At 45.9% G+C, this 23,251-nt stretch overlaps 1 protein-coding gene across 1 annotated transcript in view; it reads left to right on the top strand.

Moving 5' to 3' along the window:
- The first annotated feature begins 2,733 nt into the window (after positions 1-2,733).
- PHYHIP (phytanoyl-CoA 2-hydroxylase interacting protein) overlaps positions 2,734-23,251 on the top strand; it is a 55,377-nt gene continuing 34,859 nt past the window's right edge. The window contains exon 1 of the mRNA XM_081843946.1: positions 2,734-2,812. The gene's annotated coding sequence lies outside the window, so the exon portion shown is untranslated. The remainder of the gene's footprint in view (positions 2,813-23,251) is intronic.

The following is a 23,251-nucleotide window of genomic DNA, read 5'->3' as shown; positions in this document are numbered from 1 at the left end:
CTGCAGTCTTTCTGATGGATTTACTAGTTGCAATGGGAAGGAAACTCACACGAACCTGATGGAAGCCATATTTAAATAGCATCCAATTTGGTGATAAATAAGAGCCCAGCAGCTTCTCTTTGTAGTCTTCTTTTGCCGAAGAACCATAGCACTCAGGTCATCAGCAGGAGAGACTTTAATGTTTTCCTACCGGTTCTGAATGTCACACTTTAGGGAGGTCAAGTGTTGTGTTCATTTATCCTTTTGCATAAGGTAGCACTGTGTCTCTCCATTCGCTGTGCTGAATGACTCTGCTGGAGCCCCTTGCTCCACAGCCCTCATTTCTCTTCTTCTTTGATTCCCTTTGTCTTTGACAAATGCAAATCCTTCCTCTCTGCATGCCAGGTTGTTAGTCCTTGGGCTTTTTCATGAGTTACACTAAAAGTGCCTTGTAGTTTGGCATGTGTCACTTGTGAACATTGTTGTTGGAGCACTGAAAGCAGAGGAGAGCTACATTCTAGACTAGTAGCTCCCAAACATTTCTTTTTTTGGCAACAGATCACTCCCAAATTGCTGAAGGTCTTAGCAGACTACTGAATTATTTTTCTGCCTGATGTAGCAATTGTAATGTACTGTGCTACATGCAAGATGCTTTTAAAGTTGTTGTTTTTTGCTTTTTTCTATTGTATTATACTCTATTACAATTTGAATACCACAGGATTCAAAGTGTAATACAATAAAGTGTGATATAATAAATACATGAAGCAATTATTACAATTAAAAATACAATTAAAAATCAATATGAATATATAATGTGATGGGTATGACCTCTTCTGTCTTCAATCAGAAATTCACAGACCACTAGAAAGAAGTTCATGGACCACTGCTGTACCACAGTTTGAGAACTTCTGTTTTAGCCAGTGTGCTTTTTTGTTCCAAGAGGATAAATAACGCAAATGAGTCATCTGGGTATTGCAAACAGATTGTTAGCAACAGGTATATTTTTTTTAAAAAATGAATTGCTGTATTTTCCATGGATTAAATGGGGAAGGGGAATTGGTTAGCACCCATTTGCCTCAGGAGACAATGGAGGAGTGTGCCTTTGGGTATGAAGTCAAACTGTTGGAAGGTTGCAGCACCTGCTGTGGCTGTGGAGACCCCATGAGGGAGAGACGTGTTTTGTTGCAGTTGGGGCAGATGAAGGTGTCCAGTTGTCCTGCTGCACATGCACCAGGGTGTTTCTTCTCTCTGCGCTCATCCCAGTGGTCTTTCCTCCACGGGATACACAACCTGACTGACTGTCTCCAGGCGGTGCGGTTGTCTGCAGTGGAGTCTCACAGGGCAGGGTGCACGAGCAGCTCCAATTCCACAATAAATGCCCATCTGGAAGCACTCTAAAGATATATTTGTAGCTGAGTGCTGTTTAGGCCAAATGTGATAATCAAAGATGGTAATGTGTAAGACAGAGTTTGCAGAGTCTGTTGCCCAGCAGATGTTGTTAGATGGCCAATCTAACATTGTTATGTTGGTTGAGGCTGATGGGCGTTGTAGCCAAAGAACATCTGGAAGGCCGCAGTTCCCCACCCCACTGCATCCCTGGTGCAAAAGAAACTCATTCTCCAAGGATGTAGCAAACTCATTCTCCAAGGATGGATCTTTATGCAGACAAAGCAGCAGCACTTATCAGCAAGTAGAAGGTATCAGCAGGCTTGAGAAGACACCAATATTTGAAGACTTATAATTATTTAAATAGAATAGAGGGACCCTCCAAAACAGCCCCATGATGACGGGGCGTACTCAGTAGCCACAAAAAACAGAGTGTCTGTTGGGCAGAGGAAAAACAGAAAAAAGTCAAAATGAAATGGAACAACCCCTGGCTGGCTGACTCCCTGAGCAGCATCCATTCAAACGGCAACATTTTGTTGCAGATCCCACTTGTTGAGGCTAAAAGTGAACACACAAGTTATAGGTGCATTTAAATCGATTGATTTCAGTGGGGCTCAGTTCTGCATTGGATGTAGACCATAATGTCTGCTCTAGACCAGTCTTCACCAGTCTGGTGTACTCCAGATGTTGAGGGTGAAGCTGATGGGAGTTGTAGTCCAATAACATCTGGAGAGCAGCAAGTTGGAGAACGCTGCTCTGGACGATGCGCTGCAGAATTATTTATACAAAATAAACCTTGTCCCGCATAATCGATGACAAGACGCGGCGAACAATGCCCGTCCACTTTGGGGACCAGCCCCCCCCCCATATTTTATTGGGGCGAGAGCTGATGGTTCTGCGAAGAGTCCCTGGGCGCCTCTGGCTCGCCTGCCCCTTGCAGATCTCGCCCAGCGCCCGGCCTGGCAGCCTGGAGCGGCCCTGTCCGGCTGGCCTCCCTCCGTGCGCTCCGGCGCAGAGAGACTGCGGAGCTGCGCGCTGCCTTGCGCGCTCCCTCCCTCCCTCCCTCCCTCCCTCCTGCGCTCGCACCTCTCGGCGCAGTCATTGGCTGCAGCCCTGGATGCTGCGCAGGCTGAGAGCTGATTGGCCGAGAGGAGCCGGGCTCCGGGGGCGCCTCGCCTGCCTCCCCTGCCGGCTGCTGCTCGGCTGCGGAGCCGCGGAGTCCTTGCTCGCTCTGCGCGGCGCCTGCTGGAGTCGGCGGATCGGGCTGCGCTCTGGCGCTCTCCGCGCCCTTCTCGCTCCGCCTTCCTGCTCCGGCCGAGAGCCGAGTCCTTGCTGGGGAAGGCGCCTGGGGGCAGGCTCGCCCTCGCCCTCGCCCTCGCCCTCGCCCTCGCGGGCTTCCCGCCACCACGTTAACTTCCCAGAGGTCCGGGGTCTCGTGCGGAGCCAGGTAGGACGGCGAGCTTGCGGGAGAAGCCTAGGCGTGGACGGGAAGGAGTCGCGAAACCGAGGCGCCCTTCATTGCTGCCTGCTCCGCTTCTTGCGTCTCTTGCCCGCCTTTGCTTGGAGGAGCTCGAGGCGGCTCCCCGGCGCTCCTTTCCCCCTTGCAGCAACCGGATCAAGTCGGCTACGCAACCCGGTGAGGCGCCGTAGGGGTTGGCGGGCGAGAGCAGAGCCGGGGAGGCGCAGGATCCCGTCTCGCTCCCGCGGTGCCCCTGGGCCAGGCGCGGCCTCGAGGAAAGGCAGGGCATCCATGTAAGAAGCAAAAATGAAGAGCAAGTCAAGCTCCCTGCCCCAAAGAGATTACAGTCCAGTAATCCAAAGGCCAGCAGCGTAGGAGGGGAGAGCAGAGGGACATAGCTCAGTGGGTAGAGCATGAGACTCTTAATCTGAGGGTTTGGGGTTCAAGCACCACGTTGGGCAAAATATTCCTGCATTGCGGGGGGGTTCGACTAGATGAGCCTCAGGGTCCCTTCCAACTCTGCAGTTTTATGATGCGTCTCTGACAATGACTCCCGTAAAAGCCTCAAGCAACTCACTTCATCTTCTCAGGGGACACATTTCGCCAAGCCGCATGGTTTTTCCCTTTAAAGGCCAAAGGCACCTCCAGGCAGCAGGACTTTTCTCCTCTGCTGAATGGGGTTGGGGGGGGAATGATTGCTCTGGAGAATTAATGGATCTCGGGGTGGGAAATGCTGTAGGAGTGACACACTGCTGCAGCACAGAGCTCCCCCCTCAAAAACAAACCCATATATTGTAGGACAGGCAGCAGGAACCTGGTCCAAACAATGAGACCAGATAGGTAGGACACAGATCCTGTCAACCGATTCCTCCTCACTTTGGAATCTACTTAATGAAGGCAACTGGACCTGTCAGACTGAATTTCCCTGTCCCGAAGGGGATGACCTTCCTTCACTCCCACAGCTCCGCCAAACATGGGGAAACCACCAAGAACTTCAGCTTGGTTCTTGCAAACAAGGAGCAGATGATGTTGCAAGAATAATAAAGCAGAGGGCTTAGGGAAAAGAAAAAGTGTGGGGATGGGGCCACACGGATGGAGCCTGCTGGTGCTTGCCTGGCTTTGTGAGCCGGTCTGTGTTTCAGATGGGTTTTTGGTATATGCAGATTCAAGGGATTGTATGTGCATGCACAAGTCTGGGGCTCTAGACAAGGTGTCGGAGAGCATGAGTACACACCACTTGCATGCTTAGGCAAAATGTGTGTCGCAGTGAAAATGTGAAGTCAACTTATTCCATGCACAGTCAGATGAGTGTGCATTACATGCTGGCTTAAGTGTTTTATAACTATCCACCTGAGTACTTGTGGGCACAGATTTTAGAAGTAGGGAAGAGGTTTAGAGGCAGCACAAACAGCAATAAGTCCCAAGTTTAATTCCTGACATCTCCAGGGAGGACGGGGAAATATCTCTGTCTGAAAACCCAGAGAGCTGCTGCCCATTGGATCAGTGATGTGATTTGGTGTAAGGCAGATTCTTGTGTTCCTATGTAGAGCCAGTGTGGTGTTGGAGTGTTGGACTAGGATTAAAAAAACCTGGGTTCAAATCTCCAGTCAGTCTCATTCAGCTGCGCTTACCTCACAGGTCAAAACAAAATAAAAAAAATTCCTTCCAGTAGCACCTTAAAGACCAACTGAGTTAGTTCTAGGTATGAGCTTTCGTGTGCATGCACACTTCTTCAGATACACATCTGTGTATCTGAAGAAGTGTGCATGCACACGAAAGCTCATACCTAGAACTAACTCAGTTGGTCTTTAAGGTGCTACTGGAAGGAATTTTTTTTATTTTGTTTTGACCATGGCAGACCAACACGGCTACCTATCTGTTACCTCACAGGGTTGTTGTAAAGTGAAAAGGCATGTGTGTGGGGTGAGTAGAATATAAGAAACTTGGAATATAAATATAAAAAATAAAGCAAGGGTTTATGTGTAGGGAAGATGTGATTTTAAAAGGGCATTTTGAATTAAGGCATATGTAGAATAATTAGGATCTTATTTATTCAGATTTTTCAATCTGCCTTATTAAAAAACCTCAAGCTTAGTATTTCAACATTTAGGTCAGAAGGAACTTGTATGTACAGTGGTACCTCTGGTTGCAAATGGGATCCGTTCTGGAGGCTCGTTCGCAACATGAAAACGCCATATCGGCGCAGGTGTGCGGTGCAATTTGGTGCCTGTGCGCATGCGCAAGCGGTGAAACCCGGAAGTAACCCTTTCCGGTACTTCCGGGTCGCTGCGGGACGCAACCTGAAAAAAGGTAACATGAAGCAAACGTAACATGAGGTATGACTGTATTCTTAAATGATTTTATTTCTTTAAGTGGATACAATAATGCTAATTAAGATCTTATGTCACTCTGATGTGTGTGCCTAGCTGTAACAGTGCACATGAAATGGTATTGTGGGGACATGCAGGGTTGCGCATGACTTGCACATAATTATGGGAATTCATAAGTGTGCAGAACTATGAGGAAGTTACGTGATCAACCAAGAGAGAAAGTGTCTGCTTGAGACTGTGAAATATGTGTGCCGACATATTTGCAAGTGCGTGGGTGTGAAAGTATGGACATTTACATTAGCATAAGCAGGGCTGCTTATGTGCATGACTTTGCTCGGGGAGTAGTGATGGGCGTGCAAGGTTCTTAATGGGTACATGGACATTATTTGGATGTAGGGCATTCAAGTACACATTGAATATGGGCACAAAGCTATTGCTGCAGGCAGTGGAAGATTCCCAGGGGTTCCATCACTCATCCAGGGTTTGTGTTTCCTTTGGGAAATGAGGCACAGCAGAGACTGTGGTGTCTTTATGATATATGGTTCTGTTACACATATATACAAACCTACATGGAGAGAGTACAGAGCTTTAACATCCCAAAAAGGGCTTATTTCTTCCATAGACTCAGCCTTGGATTCTAACATAAATCAAACGTTGTGCTCTGCCTCTCTGACTTTACAGAGAAGCTCAACTGCAACTCTGGCTTTGTCCTTCTAACTATCTAAGAGCTGGAGGAGGGGCCCAACTCAGTTGTCATCTGGCACAGGGTCCCCTCTCCTTTGCTCTCTTAATGGCCCATTACCTTTCTGTTGCTCTCCCATAATGGCCCAGGCAATTACCTTTGTTCTTCTGTAATGGCCCATCACTCAGGCAAAAACACAGAAAACTAGCCTGGCTGATATTTTAACCCTTGCTGGGTCCAGGGGCTCAGGATCAGTCTGGCACCCACAAACACATTACCCTGTATTTCATAATACAGTGTATGGGGTATGGGTGTGTGAATCTGAGTGTGCAGAGGGGTATTTGCAGAGCCAGCATGGGAATGAAGAGAGAGTGTTGGTCACCATCTGAGGGCCAGAGTAGATGTGACATTTGTCATAAGATCTTAAGAACAGCCCTGCTGGATCAGGCCAAAGGCACATCTCGCCCAACAGCCTGCTCTTTGAGGAGTCAGGGAATACCGGGTGGGGGGCCCTCCAGCGTGCTTCTTTCCTGCTTGCAGGCTTCCTATAAGCACCTGACGCCCAGTGGTGTAAGTAACACACAACCATGATATCTGGTAGCCACTTGGTACATCGCTTGAGCTTGCGCAGCTGATTTTTGTTTAACAAGTAGTTGGTGTAGAGGGACCCCCACAAGCTGGATTGGGACCAGGGTGTGGGGAGTCTAAGCCTTTGCCCCTGCTGTGGTCCCAGCGGGAACCAAGGCCTCCTCAGTATTTATTTGCAGTGGGAGGGAAGCGGCAGTCAGAGCTGGCAGGAGTTTTCCTTACAGTGTGAATAGAAAAGGAGCTGAATCTAACTGGCACCAAGGCGGAGTAAAGAGTTAAAGTTCTTGCATCACATTCCCAGTCTGACCTGCCTCCAGCGCTGGCTAATTTTTAAACAAAAATCATATAGGCAAGGCCTAATGGTGTGAAAAAATTATAATTTGGCTCTGAGATCTGTGTAGGTTGGTATAATTATCCTAGTAATTTTTTTTTTGGGGGGGGGGGAGAGTTTTGTGCCTATGCCTTTTAACTCTGATACATAAGCAGATATATTTTTCCATAACAATAGGCACTCAGATGGTGGCCTAAAAGACATACAGGTCCTTTTGAGGAATCATCACACAGAACCTGAAGCATACTCCCCACTCACTAATTTTTTTGATTTTATTTCTTTTAAGCTGATTCTAATATTATATTTTAAATTGCTGTAACCCTTCATGGGACCTTTTGGTGAAGGATGTGTAAGAAATTGAACAACAACTACTACAATAATACTGCACACTAAGTTTTAGCTTAGGAAGGAAACAGGAAGTGGGCAGAGAGAAGTTTTCCTTTGTGTCTCATAAAACTAAAGCCCAAGGCAATCCAAGGAAGCTGAATAGTGGGAGAATAGCGGGACAGATGAGGATGATTTCTTTCTTTCTTGGATTAATACCTCACTTTTCCTCCCAAGGGGCTCAAGGGGGCCTAAATGGCTCTTCCACCTCCTCATTTCATCCTCACAACAACCCTGTGAGGTAGTTTCGGGTTGAGACACAGCAAGTGGCCTGGAGTCACACAGGGAGCTTTGTGGCTGAGTGATTATTTAAACCCTGTTTTCCTCGGTCCTAATTCAACACTCGAACCCACTGGGTGTCAAAGGGTCCGGCAGGAGAGGATGGCAAATGTGGCAGGAAGATTCAAGGACAGAAACATTTAAACATTTCAGTGTAGAATAGGGGAGTAGAGTATCACAATATTTATTTTTATTTGCAGAATATGGATAGATATATTTTCAAATCCCCTTTTAAAGCAGGGAGAGGTGATGGGCACCAAATTTAGTGACTTTAAAGGGGAATTAGACAAATCCATGAAATGTGAGATTACCAGTGGCTGCTTGCCACAACGGCTGTGTACTATGTCCAGTACAGGCAGACCCCCCTTTTACACAAGTGTTACGTTCTGAGGCACCGTACATGTCGGTGAAATCATATATAATTGAAACCCAGTGAAAATTAGCCTGCAAACACTGTTTGGCACTGCCCATGCCCCACCCTTTGGGTGATGCTTCAGTGATGTGTTTATGACGTTCCTGGGTCACTTCTGGGTTTGGCGCGTTGTGTGTGTACACAGTTGCACACATATTGAACAAGGGACCACTGTACTGAAGGCAGTGGGCCTCTGGATAGCTGTGCTGGGAGTCACAAGTGGAGAAGTTCTTCACAGTGACCCAGGTTCAAATCCCTAATCATTTCCCCAGGACACTGTGTGGTCTTTAAATGTGAGGTAAGAACGCTCAAGTTCCACTTTCTGCACTGAAACAAGAAATAAGCATGCAGCCAGTTGTGAGGTGGTCTCTGCGAGATTTGAAGTGTGCACCTAGACATATGTCCATCTCTCAGAAGAAACTGCCTTGCACAAAGTCAGGCCACCCTGCTCAGGACAGAATTGTCCATGCCAGGCATGTAGAACCTCGCGTCTCCTCCCAAGGCCAGCCTCTACCCAGCTGTGCTCTGCACTCCCCAAGTGATTTTTGCTTGGCTGGACTGTATCCTGGAGCTGCTAAGCATGCCATTTGCCTGCCTCTATGGAGGACTGACAGATTGCATGCTTAGAGGCCTCTGACGTTTGTGTGACTGGAATGGGTACATTGCGCAAAGGAAGAGGCACATCCATTGGTCCACACACATTTGCCTCTGGCATGCAGCCCCTTAAAGTTGCGCACAAGGGGATGTGGCTCTCCGGCCAAAGAAGAGGGATTTACTTCCACATATTGCATTTAAGATTGGAGAATTTTAGCAATCAGCAGCTTCCCCAAACCTGACTACAGCCAGCCATAGACCAGGCTGGGGTGCCAGGCTGGGGAAAGGCTGGCATCTTTCTGGAAGGGAGCGAACCTGGTAGCCTCCATGGTAGAAGCTGGGGGAGATTCAGGTGTCTTTGCATGTGCATCTGAGAAAGAACCTGGCGGAAATGTGCATGTATGGTTTTGAGTCGTTATCTGCAGGGATGTGAAGGAGCTGGATTGCTGTGAGTGGGTGCATATCCACGTGGCAGTGCCTGCAAACATGTGAGTGGAGGAGAAGCATGAGGCCATGTGAGCTGGCCTGGCCTGGGGGGTTGCATACTGAGCCTTTCTGTTGCTGCTGTTTCCTGACAGGAACATTTTGACCTGACCGTCATCCTGGCTCAGGTGATTGCTTTCCTGTAGATGGGTGGTCCATATTAATGGAAAGGCCCTTTGGTGGCAGTCAGGCCTCACCTCTTTGGCCTCTTCCTCTGACTCCTCTGCTTCAGCTCTGCAAACGGGAGAGGGAGCTTTTTCTTGGGGAGGCTGTGCAGGCATGTTTAAAAGGAAGGTCTGGAATGTCAGAAGGGCGGTGCTGTGGGAAACACTGCAGGGACATGAGTGGGGGAACCAAGGAGTTCTGGCTTTGCTTCCTACGCCTTGCTTCAGAGACCTCCCCTTCAACTCTCCCCTCTGTGCAAGTCCTTGCTTAGCCAGGACTGCAAAGTGTCTTTTATTCCATGTGACCCGCCCGCCAAAACTCCCACACCCTGTTCTGCTGTTCTTTATCTTGGCATGTTGACTGGGATTACAAGCAAGGCATGTTATGCTCTTCCTCTGAAAGGGATGTCTCATTTCTTGTTTTTCGAGGCATTTAAAAAAATAACTGAAGCAACAGTGATTGAAATGGCGTGAATTCAACAGTTAGGGAGATGCGTTTGCCGGCCTAGGTGAGTCTGTATGCAAGAAGGGGTTTGGATTAGCTTGGCTACGAGGAAAGGCTCAAGCGCCTGAAGGTTTTTTTATGACACAGGTTTTTTTAATTTCAAAGTATGCAGAGAGAGTGACACTCCCCCCCCCCCATTCGTTTCTCATAACATCTCCATTGGAGCTTATTGCTACTGGTGCTGTTGTAGTGACATTTGTACTGTATTTCGCCTTTCCTCCAAGGACTTCAAGGTGGCCTGCATGCCGCTGCTTGCGCTCTGTTTTATCCTCACAACAACCTGGTGAAGTAGGCTAGGCGGAGAGGCAGGGACTGGCCTAAGGTCACCCAGTGAGCTTCATGGCTTAGAGTACAGCAAAAGCAAGAGCTTCTGGATACAGTGCGCAATTAACTCAGTGGAACAAGGTGTGGGCAATAGCCTGTAAATTAGATGGCTTTGAAGAGGATTAAGTAAATCTTGTCAACACCTGCAGTAGAACCTCCAGGTTAACAGGCAATATATCTCTGAATATCAGGCATTGGGGGCAAATGAGTTTGTCAGTTCCCCAGAGACCTCTGGCTGAATGCTTTTAGAAGCAGGTTAGTGGAGCAGGTAGACCTGTAGTTAGAACTAGTTGGGCAGTTCTTATGCCCTGAGACTATTTAATTATGGAACTGGTGTTCAAAAGTCTGGATAGCTGTGCATGCAGCTAATTAAGCACCATCCCTTGCTGTTGTTCATCCCATTTGCAGACATGCACACTTTATTTCTCTCTCATACATGTGCTTTTAGAGACATAACAGCATTTTTGCAAACACCCACATATTCTGTCATGCAGGAGAAGCTATCTTCTGGAGTGATGTCCAGGTTATGGAATTCCCTTCGCTTGGAGGCCTGATTGGTCTGCTCCTTATTGACATGTATGGACGGTTAAGAACTCTTGGTTCCATTTAGGGGTGTCAGAGAATTCCGAGGGAAATGGGAACAAAAATTGCCAATGTTTGCTTATGCAACCAATGCCCAGAATGATAATCAATCCCATCCCTCCAGCCCCCCTAATTTGCCTGGGTGAGATAATATAATACCAATGTGGTTTGAGTAACATGTAATTAATTATGTAATTTACGTTAGTTATGCAATTTTGCCATAGTGGATGGCAAGACTAAGAATGTTGGTTTTGGAGATGAACGGCGGCAGAACGGAAAGAGTGCTGCAGGTGGCAAACGCAGGACACAATGGAAACTGATTCCTTCGTACACCCCTAGTTCCACTGCACCTTCAGTTATCTCTGCCCCAAATAACTGTATGATCCATGGGCTAGATTTAACTATAATCCAGTGTGCTATGGAAACCAGCACTCCCCCCTCCCCAGTGCAATGGGGCTTTCTCCCTCTACAAAGCAGATGCTCCAGCACTGAACAATGGTCACCTCCTGCTCAAGGCAGAGGACAAACAATATTTCATGAAGCACCACTCTGTTCTGTCTTTGTCAGGCCACACCTGGAATACTATGTCCAGTTTTAGGCACTGCAATTTATGAAGGGGATTGGTGTGCAAAGGAGGGTGATCAAGGTGTGGAAAAGGTTGAGAGAGTTGGGTATGCTTAGAGGAGATGGAGAGAAGATATGATAGCCATCTTCGAATACATCAGATTGATGAGGGAGCAAGCTTGTTTTCTCTTGCTTTGGAGGCTAGGACTCAAACCAATGGATTCAAGTTACAAGCAAGGAGATTCTGACTAAACATCAGGAAGAACTTTCTGACAGTAATTGGTGTTTGACAGTGGAATGGTCTTCCTCAGGAAGTGGTGGACTCTCCTTCCTTGGAGTTTTCTAAGCAGAGGTGGATGGCCACCTGTCATGGATGCTTTCATTGTGATTCCTGCATTGCAGGGGGTTGGAATAGATGACCCCTAGGGATCCCTTCCAACTCTGTTATTCTACAATTCCTAACAGATGGCTCTCCAGACTCCTATTGGAATCCTTCCTGGAAGGAGATTATTATGCAACCTCCCTATAATGCATCTTTCAAAAGAGAGAGAAGAGCTCTTTGCTCTTGCCAATCGCTCACGCTTTGCTAAGCAACTCTTTCCCATATCCAGAATCTCTCCCAGGTTACCAGGAGCATTTTACACCCACATGCTTCCCCAGCCACGTGCTGCTTTCTGCTGCCTGAGTCAGGCCGGAATCTGATGCATCCATTGCGCACGAGTCGCAGCCATTGCGCCTTCCTGCCACTGTCTTCCTTGGATCTGGGAGTGCTTTAGGGCAGGATCTGGGTCAGCTTGGAATTTGGGAGAGGCATGCTGCCAGGATTCCTCACCTGCTCACAGTCGAGCTGCGGGGTTGCATCCTCCTTCCCCTCTTTCTAAAGGGCAGAATTCAGTCTCAAACTACTCTTGTACCACTCACAAGTCTGTTTTTTTGGTCCATATAGCTTTTGCATATATTCATTCACAAGTCTGTTTTTGCCCATTTCTGTGGTATATTTTTAATTTGCACAAAAATTCACATTTCAGTATGTATTTTTAATGGCTTTTCTCTCAAAATAAGCATTTTGATATATTTCATGAGCTGAGAACTGTGCTAGAGCATTTGGAACAGGCAGCAGCTGGTGGGTAACCAAGTTCCACATTAGTCCAGGAGGTGCTGATCTGGTTACCGTATTTTTCGCTCTATAGGACGCACCGGACCATAGGACGCACCTTGTTTTGGAGGAGGAGAACCAGAAAAAAAATTCTCCCCCTCTCTGCTCAGCGCCCCTTCAGCGAAGCGGCAGGAGAAACAGAGCCCCTTCCATTTCTCCTCCTGCTTGGCTGAAGGGGTGCTGCGCAGCTCTCCTGGCTTCAGCGAAAGGAACCTGAAGCCTGCCGAGCGCAGCGGGAACTTATGCTGCACTCCGAAGACTTCAGGTGGCTATCCCTGAAGCCTGGAGAGCGAGAGGGGTCGGTGCGCACTGACCCCTTTCACTCTCCAGGCTTCAGCAAAAGCAATGGGAAGCCTCCAGAGCGCGGAGGGAGTGCTCCCTCTGCACTTCGGAGGCTTCACGTTGCTATCGCTGAAGCCAAGGAGCCTGCATTCACTTCATAGGACGCACACACATTTCCCCTTAATTTTTGGAGGGGAAAAAGTGCGTCTTATAGAGCAAAAAATACGGTAGTTCATATCAGAATTTACAAAGCTCAAACTTCTCGGGAATCCCTAATTTATGGCAGGATTCCCAGGTGGCACCTCCAACCCCCCCCAATTGATTCATATATAACTGAAGAGTTGGAAGGAACCACGAGGGTCATCTCGGCCAGTCCCCTGCAATGCAGGAATCTTTTTGCCCAACGTGGGGTTCAAACCCATGACCCTGAGATTTAGTCTCGCTTGCTGTACCGATTGAGCTATGCAGTTGGCCATTCTACACTGACAGGCAACTGTTCTCCAGGGTTTCACGTGGGGAATCCAGGACCTCCTGCACAGCATATGCTCTACGGCCATTGAGCTACAACTACGGAGACAATGTTTGTATTTGGGACCAAGTGGCTCTCGCACAGGAACCAGGCCACCCCTGAGAAGAGGCTGTTACACTCTCATTGAGGGGACTCTCCGCAGGGCATTGTTTGCCAGCCTTAAAGGACGAGGGCTGAGCAACACCTGACCCATTCCAAGTCAGACCATTGGGCCATCCTGCTTGGCCTGATCCAGACTGATTGGCAGTGGTTCTCCAGGATCTTCAGGGAGGCAGAACTCTCTCAGCCCCACCTGGAGGGGGAATCTGGAGCCTTCAGCCTGAGAAGCAGTTGTTCCAGTGCTGAGCAATGGCCGAAAGAGATCACTCAAGAACAGGGTCCTTCATCAGCCACATTCTTTATTGGCAAAGCCATTAGAACATAGCAAATCTTCGTATGACAGAAAATTGTTCCAGTGCAGAAAAATTGTTATCTCCATAGCAACGGGTTTGCCTCCATGAAAAAATCGCCTTTGTTTTTCTACACTTTCAGTATTTGATCTTAGAAAAGGGTGTTCTTACAGGTTGACTTGCCCTGTAGTACGCAGCATGGCTCACTTATGCAAGTCATCTAGAGTGACCTGCTGTGCTGGCTCCATTCTGCAGTTTACCCAGATGGCAATCTGCATTGTGCCATAAGGGACTTGTTTTGTCCAGGCTTGCTGTAGCTGAAAAGAAATGATTTTAATTTTGAAGTACAATGGTATCTCGGTTTTCGAACATAATCTGTTCTGGAAGACCGTTTGAGCTCTGAAATGTTCAAAAACCGAGGCGCAAAGAGTGGTCTGCAAATTTAATAGAGAAAATTGAGAAAAATAACATATACACTCAGTGGAGGCCGTTCAACTTCTTTTTTTTTAATATAATTTTTATTGGTTTTCCAGTTTTTACAATTTTTGACATCCTAAAAAAAGAACATTTTATCCCTTGCTCTGTCGAGCTTTTGACTTCCCTCCCTCCATCTTCTGGTTTTTTATATCACATTTATATTTCCCCACATTTTTTACATTTCGATTCTGATTCTACCTTATATTATTAAACACTTTAATCACACATAGAATGTCTCTTATTACAAACGTTGTGAGATTTATCTCAGTCCTGCCAAGTGTCTTTATATGTTCTCTCTATATAATAAAAATTTACTCCATTCTCTCTGGAACGCTAGGTCGCCCTGGTTCCAGATTCTCTGGGTCAGCTTTGCCAGTTGCGCATAATCCATCATCTTCGCCTGCCATTCTTCCACAGTTGGTAACTCCTGCTGTTTCCATTTTTGGGCTAATAAAATTCCAGCAGCTGTTGTTGCATACATAAACAAATTTTTATCAGCTCTTGATATTTCCCCTCCTACCATTCCTAGCAGAAACACCTCCAGTCTCTTTGGGAGTGTGTACCTAAGCATCCTTTTTAAGTCATTATAAATACTATCCCAGAATAGTTTAACTCTGTCACACATCCACCACATATGATAAAAATCTCTATCTTTAACCTTGCATTTCCAGCATTGCTTATTGCTTGTTTTATACGTTTTCGCTAGTTTAGTAGGGGTCAAATACCATCTATACATCATTTTCATTATATTTTCTTTCAATGTCATGCATGCAGTAAATTTCATACCCTTATTCCATAGCCTTGCCCATTTGTCAAAATCAATATTATGCCCAATGTCAATTGCCCATTTTATCATTACCTCCTTAATTTCCTCATCTACATCATTAATTTGATGATATTGTAGCCAACATGTTAACATATCACATATTTCATCATATGATTTCAGTTTTAACACTTTATCCCTTTCCCTTATCAACTCCCTATATGTAGGCCAATTACCTTTCATATTTAACCTCTTGACTGAAATTGCCTCTGCTGGCGAAATCTACCATGGTGTTTTACGTTCTAGCAATTCTTTGTATTTAATCCAGACTTCATACAGTGGTTTTCTTATTGCATGATTCAGGAAGCCTCTGTGAACTTTAAATTTATCACAAATATGCGTGCCACCCATATCTATTTTCATAGTCTTCTAAATCTAATATGTCTGTATTTTCTAATTTCATCCAATCCCTTAACCATGTCAAGCATGATGCTTCAAAATATATCTTTAACTCTGGCAGCGAGAATCCGCCTCTTTCTTTTTTATCTGTAAAAGTTTATATTTTATTCTAGATTTCTTCCCCTACCAGATAAAGCTTGACAATGCTTTTTGCCAATCTTTGAACTGTCCTATTCTACTAATCACAGGGATTGTCTGAAATAGAAATAACATTTTGGGTAGTACGTTCATCTTTATCACAGAGATTCTTCCCCAAAATGACAATTTCTCTTTCAACTTCTGTTCAACTTCTGAGGTGTGTTCGAAAACGGAAGCATTTACTTCCAGGTTCACAGTGTTTGAGTTCCGAAACGTTTGTCAATGGAGATGTTCAAAAACAGAGGTACCACTGTACCTCTGAGAGCATATTGTTGTTTTTTGGAGACCTGATATACTTTAAACTTGTAAGTATCAGAGCAGCAACAGCAACAACTGAGAAAGAACTGAAGTGAAATAACTGGAAATAAGCCGAGCATTTACCCTTTAATCTAAAAACCTGTAACATCTACCTGAAGTGAAGTAACTGAACATAAGCAACTGAAGTTTAAAAGAAGCTGTGCTTGATTAGAAGTCCATAATATCAGTTAGATTTAGTATAAATATTATTAGGTGAACTGTTACCTGCAATAACATTATAATCTGAAGTATCCTTTGTTTGATCCACTTTGTGTCATAAACTTCCTTTGTGTAATAAAATCTCTCAGGCAGGATTTGATTTGATCAAATCCTGCCTGAGACTCCAAATCATTAAGTTTTCCCTCACACAAGTCTGCCACTAGATAATCTGGGGCAATTTGTAGAATTTCATGTAACTGGTGTACTATATTTAAGTGAGGGCCAGCCCAACGGCACCAGGGTGGGAAAGGGCTGTTGTGCCGTCGCAGCCCCAGCTCCAGGAAGCAGGTCTGGTTCCCTTGAGCCAGTGTGATGGGAACCAAGTGTAAGACCTTGGCTCAGAGGCCCCCAGAGGCCCCCCCCGGAGGCCGAAGGGGCTGCTGCTTGGCCAGGGCCTCCTCAGACCTGGAGCTGCCCCCCCCCAGGCAGCTAGCTGAGTTCTGCTGCTCGGCCCAGCGGCCCCCTAGCCATGGAAGAACCACCTTGGTGTCCTCCATCTGCTGTGAACGAAAGCCTCCATCAACCCTCATTCTTGGTCATAGTGGATGGAGCTGCTGTGAGTTGTACTTCTGTTCCCATCTCACTTCATGTGGGCTACCCCTGCTGTATCCTTTCAGCAGGGGTGAAACTAGGCTTTATTTCACCCGGGTCAAAGACCCAGATTGGCACCCCCAAGGCGCATATGCAAACACACACATATAGGCTGGGAGCCTCAATGGCGCCCCTGGAGGCTTCACCTGGGGCAAAAACCCTGGTTCAACGCCCCCTGCCCCCGGCACTGCTTTTAGCTCTACTGCCTCTGAACAGGTGCCCACTTCATAGCTCTAGCTCTTTCCCAGATCCCTTGGGGCTGCCATCCTCCGCAATGGATGGAGCTGTATCTTTGCCATGGAAACAGAACAGGGAGTCCTGCTGTGTCGCCATCCCTCAGCTTTTTGCCCTCTCAGAGCCTCTGCTTTGGCACAGTTTCCAGATGCCTCCTCCCAGAATTGTGGTGGGGCTAAATTGAGATAACCCCTATGTTTCCCATTCCAAGCTCCTTTGGAGGATGGGCAGGATGAAAAAATGATGATACCGAACCTCTGACTGCTACTTTTATGTAACTGGAAGAAAACTAAACAGCAGGATAAGCGAGGGTGGTGTGGTGGGGGATCAAAATATTAATCAAGATGACAATTTCTGCCTCTCTAAAATGGGATAATAAAGGCGACACTTATGTACACTTATTTGCAAGTCCAATTGAACTCAGTGGGACTTACTTTTGAGTAGACATAGATAGGATCTTGCTGAAAGAGAACCTCAGTCAGGTAGTAAACAGTCAGGATCTTTGTAATAAGAACTTTATTTGAACCTGTCCTTCTGCGCTTCACCCCCGAAGCTGATTAAATGCTGCAGTTCAACCCTGAAGAATGATGGGCTCCCTGAGCAAGCCAAGAGTGCTTTTTCCTTCACCACTAACTACGCCTAGCCTCCAAACATCCAGGCTCATGACAGCAGTGCCTCTTATTCTGAAATTCAGTGCTAGAAATGTGTTGAATTTTTTTTACTATTGCACCATGAGTAATTGTTGTTGTTTAGTCGTCTTAGTCGTGTTCGACTCTCTGTGACCCCATGAACCAGAGCATGCCTTGGAAATGCTCACTTTCTTCTCAAAGCTTCTCCTTTTTTATGTCTGTGGAGTTTTCTTGGCAAAATACTGGAGTGGTTTGCCAGTTCCTTCTGGCTCTGTTCTGACTGGCATCAGTTTTCCAGGGTTTTGGCAATTCTCTTCCCTACCTGGAAATGCCAGGAATTGAACCTGGGACATTTTGCATGCAAGCCTGTGTTCTACCACTATAGCTACAAACCCTAAACAGAGTACATGGTAAAAATATAGCTTAAAATACATTTAGTTTGGGGTCTGCCTTGTTGCAAGTGAAGATACGGAGTATTTTAATGGTATTCAGTTTTTTACATCTTAAACAAAACAAAACGAAAGAGATGTTTCTGAATAAAAAGTAGTCCTAGTACCTTCTGCTTTTATATTCCTGGTTTTATTTATTTTAAGCCACCCATTTCCTGACAGCAAGAGCCACTTCAGGGACTGTTGCAGTCGGGAGACTGTGATTACAGGGCCGGCTGACAGGTTCTTTTGCTCTGTGCAATCAGTTCTTGCTGATAGCTGGTTTGTTCTCTCTCTTTCATTAGAGGAAGTGGAGCTCTTGACTTTTGTTTCAAACTGGGCCTGCGTGTGCACAGATAAGTTTCATGCTGCTCCTCTTTGCAGCTCAACTCATAGCCGCTATCGAGAAGGTAGATTTGGTGCTATCAGATGGATTTATTAGGCCCACCAGAGGGTTCAGTTCTAATCAGCTGAATTCTGTCAGGGAAAAAAGCAGGCGTGGGGGCTGCCAGGGAGACAGCTATAAATACAAGCAGTTTCTTCTCAGAGCACAAAAGGAGCCATCACGGGGAAAGGAGTTGGCAGGGAAGGGCTGTGATGCTGCCACGGAAGCAGGTGCTGCTCACGTAGATGGAAAAGGAGTAAAGTCAAAGGAGAAAAGAGGGAGTGAAGGTGGCAGGAAGTGAGAGAGGGGAAGCAGAAATACAGCTTATTTATTCCATAACATGGAGAAGGGAAATGTGTGGTGAATTTATTATTGGAAGTTATGAATACCAAACATACTATGTGATATGTATATTATGAGTATTAGTATTTATTTTGCAGATTTATAAACTTCTTAGTGGCTGAAAACTACTGAAGTGGTGTATGATGAAATAAAATGAGACAGAAATACCAAAGATAAACTCTTAATAAACAGTAAACTCATCTCTATGATGGTACAGTTCTTATTCCATAAAATGACTCAGCCACACTTCAGGAAAGGCCTTATTAAGCAAAGACATATTTAGTAGCTGCCTAAATATCAGGATGCTAGGATTGATGTGGATATAATTCAAATGACAAGGAGGGGGGGGGCGAGGGGACAAAGAGGGCCCCCCACCTGCCTTTTGGCCCTGGTTTGCAGTTGTTTTAGGAAGCTCTCAGGGAGGCGTATGGTGGTGCTGTTTATGCGGGGACAGGTGTGTAGCGGCCCAGTGCTCTCTAGCGAGCCCCTCCTCTGTGGCTGGCCTTGGTGGACTTATCTGGACTTATTTGGCAGTGGTGGGAGGCAGCATCACTGGATGGCTCAGCGATGCCATTTTGATTTCCCACAATACAGCAGAGTGATGCTAAGCTGGGGACATTCTGGGAAATGAAAATGACAACAGGACCAAACTGAGTGGGAAACTAGTCAATTTTTGTTAAGGTGGGCCAAAGGCAGGCATGACCAGCAGAGCATTAGGCTTAACAGAGATACTGGCATTAGGCTCATGGATTTCATTAAGGAGCCCTCTTCCCATGTATTTCAACCTTGTAAGAGAATGTTCCTTGGAGGTCTGGGGTATAATTTAGCTTCACTCATTCCAAATCTCCACCCATTTGCTGAGAATCCCCTTGAGGTCCCAGGCAGTGGTTAGCTAGTTAGTAAATTTGCCAGCTGTTCTTCTGCATAAGCACCCAGGGCAGCATATGGAAGCCCTCAAGGAAACATAGCAACCCCAAAGCACCAAAAAAAGAAAAAAAGAAAAAAAAACCATAAAAATGAAAAGCTGAACTATAAAACAGTAGATTATATAGTTGTTTTGGATGCATGGGCAAACAATAATAATAATAATAATAAACTTTCACCTGCCAATTGAAAAGTATCAGAGTTGGCATCAGGTGGGCTTTCTAAAGTGGGGCATTCCAAATGCAGGGCACCTCAATCAAAAAGGCCTTCTGTCCATTCACCACCTGCCTAACCTCAGGTGAAGGTGGGACTTGGAGGAGGGTCTCATATGAAGATAATATGGCTTAGTTCCAGTTGAATGGTAGAAGGCAAGTCATCTGTGTGAACTAGTGTAGCATAGTGGTGAAGAGACTTGCAGAGCATCTCCAAGTACAGAAAGCTGGTGGAATTTGCAGAGGCCTAATGTAAGCTGGTGTAAGTTATCTCTCTTCCAAACTCTGTTCAGGAGTGCAGTTCCTGCCAACTGAGCTGGCCAAATCCAGTCAGAGAGAAAACAAACCTTTAAAATAGAGTTATACCACCCTTTTTGCTGGTGTAAATTGCTAGGTAATGTGACTGAACTGAAAAATGTTTGGATTAGATATAACTCTCTCCTTGCCCCACCCAACCCCCCCTTTGGAGGTGTGTGCTGGTGTGAGTTCTGCCGGACATCCCTGACTCGGTTGGGATAACCCAAGCCCTGTCTATTCCAGTCTTGTTTATTCTGGTGAATATTGGGTTTGGATTGGGCTGTTAGACTGTAATTCTAATCTCACCACGGAGTGAACACCACTGAATTTGATAAAACTTACTTCTGCATAAAGGGCAGGTGGGGTTCGTCAGTGTGGGAAGGGAGCCCATCTAGGAGAAGGAAAACTCTGATCCTAAATTTCTGCTCCCTTGTGGTATATCTTTGGAAGAAGAAAAGGCTAAGGAGTAAAGCCCACATAAATCTGGAATGGAGTCCCTAAGACGGTTGGGTGGCACCTTGTACACCTCCTTCCAGCTACTACTGCAGCAGCAGCTGGTGCCAAACATTTTGCTCTGCCTTCCTTTGGACCCCATCAGTGAGGCTGAGAGAGGGAGGGGGGCTTGTCGTCTGGGCAGCCCAGGACCTCCATACATACTGCCCAGGCTTGTGTCCCAGGAGGTCACTTTGATGCTGACTTCACTGCTGGAGGCACACTGTTGTCTCTTGAGACAGATGGATGCCAACAACTTCTGCATAGACATGGTTAGGATTATAATGTTAGTTGTGAACTGGGATGTTGCCTGCTCAGATATCATCTCTTTTATGAACTCACTGGTAGGCTTAGGCAAACTTCTCTCAGCCTCGGTGCCTCTCCAACTCCTGTACGGGGTTAGTAATACTCAGGGCCTTTTTTTCAGCCAGAACTCACCAGAATTCAATTCTGACCCCTCTCAAGTGGACGCTATTGCCATTATAAGAGAACAAGGGAGGCGTTCATGGTGAATTCCAGCACCATTTCCCCCCTAGAAAAATAGCACTGGTAATACTGACCTACAGTGGTACCTCTGGATACGAATGCTTCTAGTTGCGCAAGTGTTGGGTTACAAGCTGCGCTAACCTGGAAGTAGTTGCTCCCTGATGTGAACTTTGCCCCGGGATGTGAGCAGAAATCGAGCGCCAGAGGCGCACTTCCACCACTGGCTCCTCATGTTAAGAACAGTTTCAGAATAAGAACAGACCTCTGGAACGAATCAAGTTCGTAACCAGAGGTACCACTGTACTTTCCAGGGAGATTGTTAGAATTACTGAGATCATATATGCCAGACCAGCCCAATACATTTTGCTGCCTGAGGCAAAGGACAAAATGGTTTCTCATTCTGCATACAGAAGTCAACTGGACTGACAGTAGCTGAATGTTACTTTGACACTGGCCATGGGATCATGTCCTCCATGCCATCTGAGGGCAGCAAGTTAATTTAGGGGGTAAGGATCTGCTGTGTGGCACATCTAGCATTTATTTACAGAAGTATTCTGCCAGCATTTATTTGTGAAATTTTATCCCAACTTTCCTCCCAAGGAGCTCAAGGTGGTGTCCATGGTTTTCCCTTTCCCCATTTTATCCTCACAACAATCCTGTGAGGTAGGTTGGGCTGAGAGACAGTGAGTGGTCCAAGGTCCCCCAGCAAACTTCATGGCTGAGGGGGGACTAGAATCCTGGTCTTCCAGGTCCAGCACTCTAATCAGCACCACATTTCCTCTCCACACCACATTGACTGCCTGAGGCGGTTGCCTGCCTTATGGTGCATATATGGAAAACGCTATGAGCATTCAAATAAATGCTAGGTGTAAATGCTAGGTATGTATGTATCATCATCATCACCATCATCACAACAATCATTTATTCAGTTAAAAGGGAAATGGTTAGGGATGGGCAAATACATCAGTTTCATTTTTTCATTTTTCCAATCTTAAATTCGGTTCTTCACATTTTCACATCAGATTGCAACTTTTTAAAAAAAGTTCTTATGAAAAGTTAACAGCATTTTAGTACAAATTTCTCCTGATATACACATTTTTGTATACAGCTTTATACACACTTTTATAACGCAGCTTCCCCTTAATATAATGCATTTTTCTACACCATTTTCACAAATATATGCATTATTATGAGAATTTGGTAGGTTCACCTTTAAATGTGAACTGAATTGAATTTCTCCTCCATCTCCATACCAATGATAAATGACCGTTAACATGATGCAAAAGCGGTCTACTCCCAAATCTCTGTTCTACCAGGAAGATTACTGGGTAGCTTCACAGGATTGTGGTAATGCTAACATGAGGTGTCACCGTGGATGGTTAGGAGACAAATGTGCAAAGTAGTAGGGCGAGAGGTGCCAAGGTCACATCCTCTGACCCGAAAGTGTGTTTCCATGCTCTCACATTTCCAAAGGCTTATTGTAGTGATGCAACACAAGGCGTATGCCGTTTCTAATTCACGTGCTCTGGTGTTATTTAGCTGAAATTAGGCCTTTCACATGTCCCATTAATTCCTCTTGCTCTTGGAGAAGCCAAGGATGGGACTCTAAGCCATGTGTGACTGGACTCTAGAGAGTCATCAAGGAGCACAGCATCTTCAGAAATGATCTATGAAGGAAAACACTTTAGCTGTCTTCCCAGTAAACTCCTCTCCTCAACGTATCATGAGAATTCTCAGTCAGCAACCTCACAAAACCAAAGAGACTCCCATGATCCTTTGGAGAAAGCCAAAGTGGAAAAAGCGATGCAAAGCACAAAAGTATTTGTAGTGTAGATAGAACCAAACAGCTCTACTGAGGTGTCTACCAGCAGCTTTCGCCCTTCATAATAATAATAATAGTAATAGTAGTAGTAGTAATAATAATAATAATAATAATAATAATAATAATAATAATAATAATAATTTATTATTTATACCCCGCCCATCTGGCTGGGCCTCCCCAGCCACTCTGGGCGGCTTCCATAGAAACCAAAAATACACTAAAATATCACACGTTAAAAACTTCCCTGAACAGGGCTGCCTTAAGATGTCTTCTGAATGTCAGGTAGTTGTTTATCGCTTTGACATCTGCTGGAAGGGCGTTCCACAGGGCAGGCGCCACTACCGAGAAGGCCCTCTGCCTGGTTCCCTGTAGCTTTGCTTCTCGCAATGAGGGAACCACCAGAAGGCCCTCGGCGCTGGACCTCAGTGTCCGGGCAGAACGATGGGGGTGGAGACGCTCCTTCAGGAATACTGGACCGAGGCCGTTTAGGGCTTTAAAGGTCAGCACCAACACTTTGAATTGTGCTCGGAAACGTCAAACTCAGCATCAAACTCCTTGATTTTATTATTACATGATAACCTTCCTGAGAAGAGGCTGGCTGCTGGATCAGGCCAAAGGCCTGTCTAGTCCAACATCCTCTTCTCACAGTGGCCA

This window comes from Podarcis erhardii, assembly GCF_964252035.2.
Source record: "Podarcis erhardii genome assembly, chromosome: 16".
Classification (NCBI taxonomy): domain Eukaryota; kingdom Metazoa; phylum Chordata; class Lepidosauria; order Squamata; family Lacertidae; genus Podarcis; species Podarcis erhardii.
Note: the sequence above shows the minus strand (reverse complement) of the source record. Positions and strands in the feature narration are given on the sequence as shown.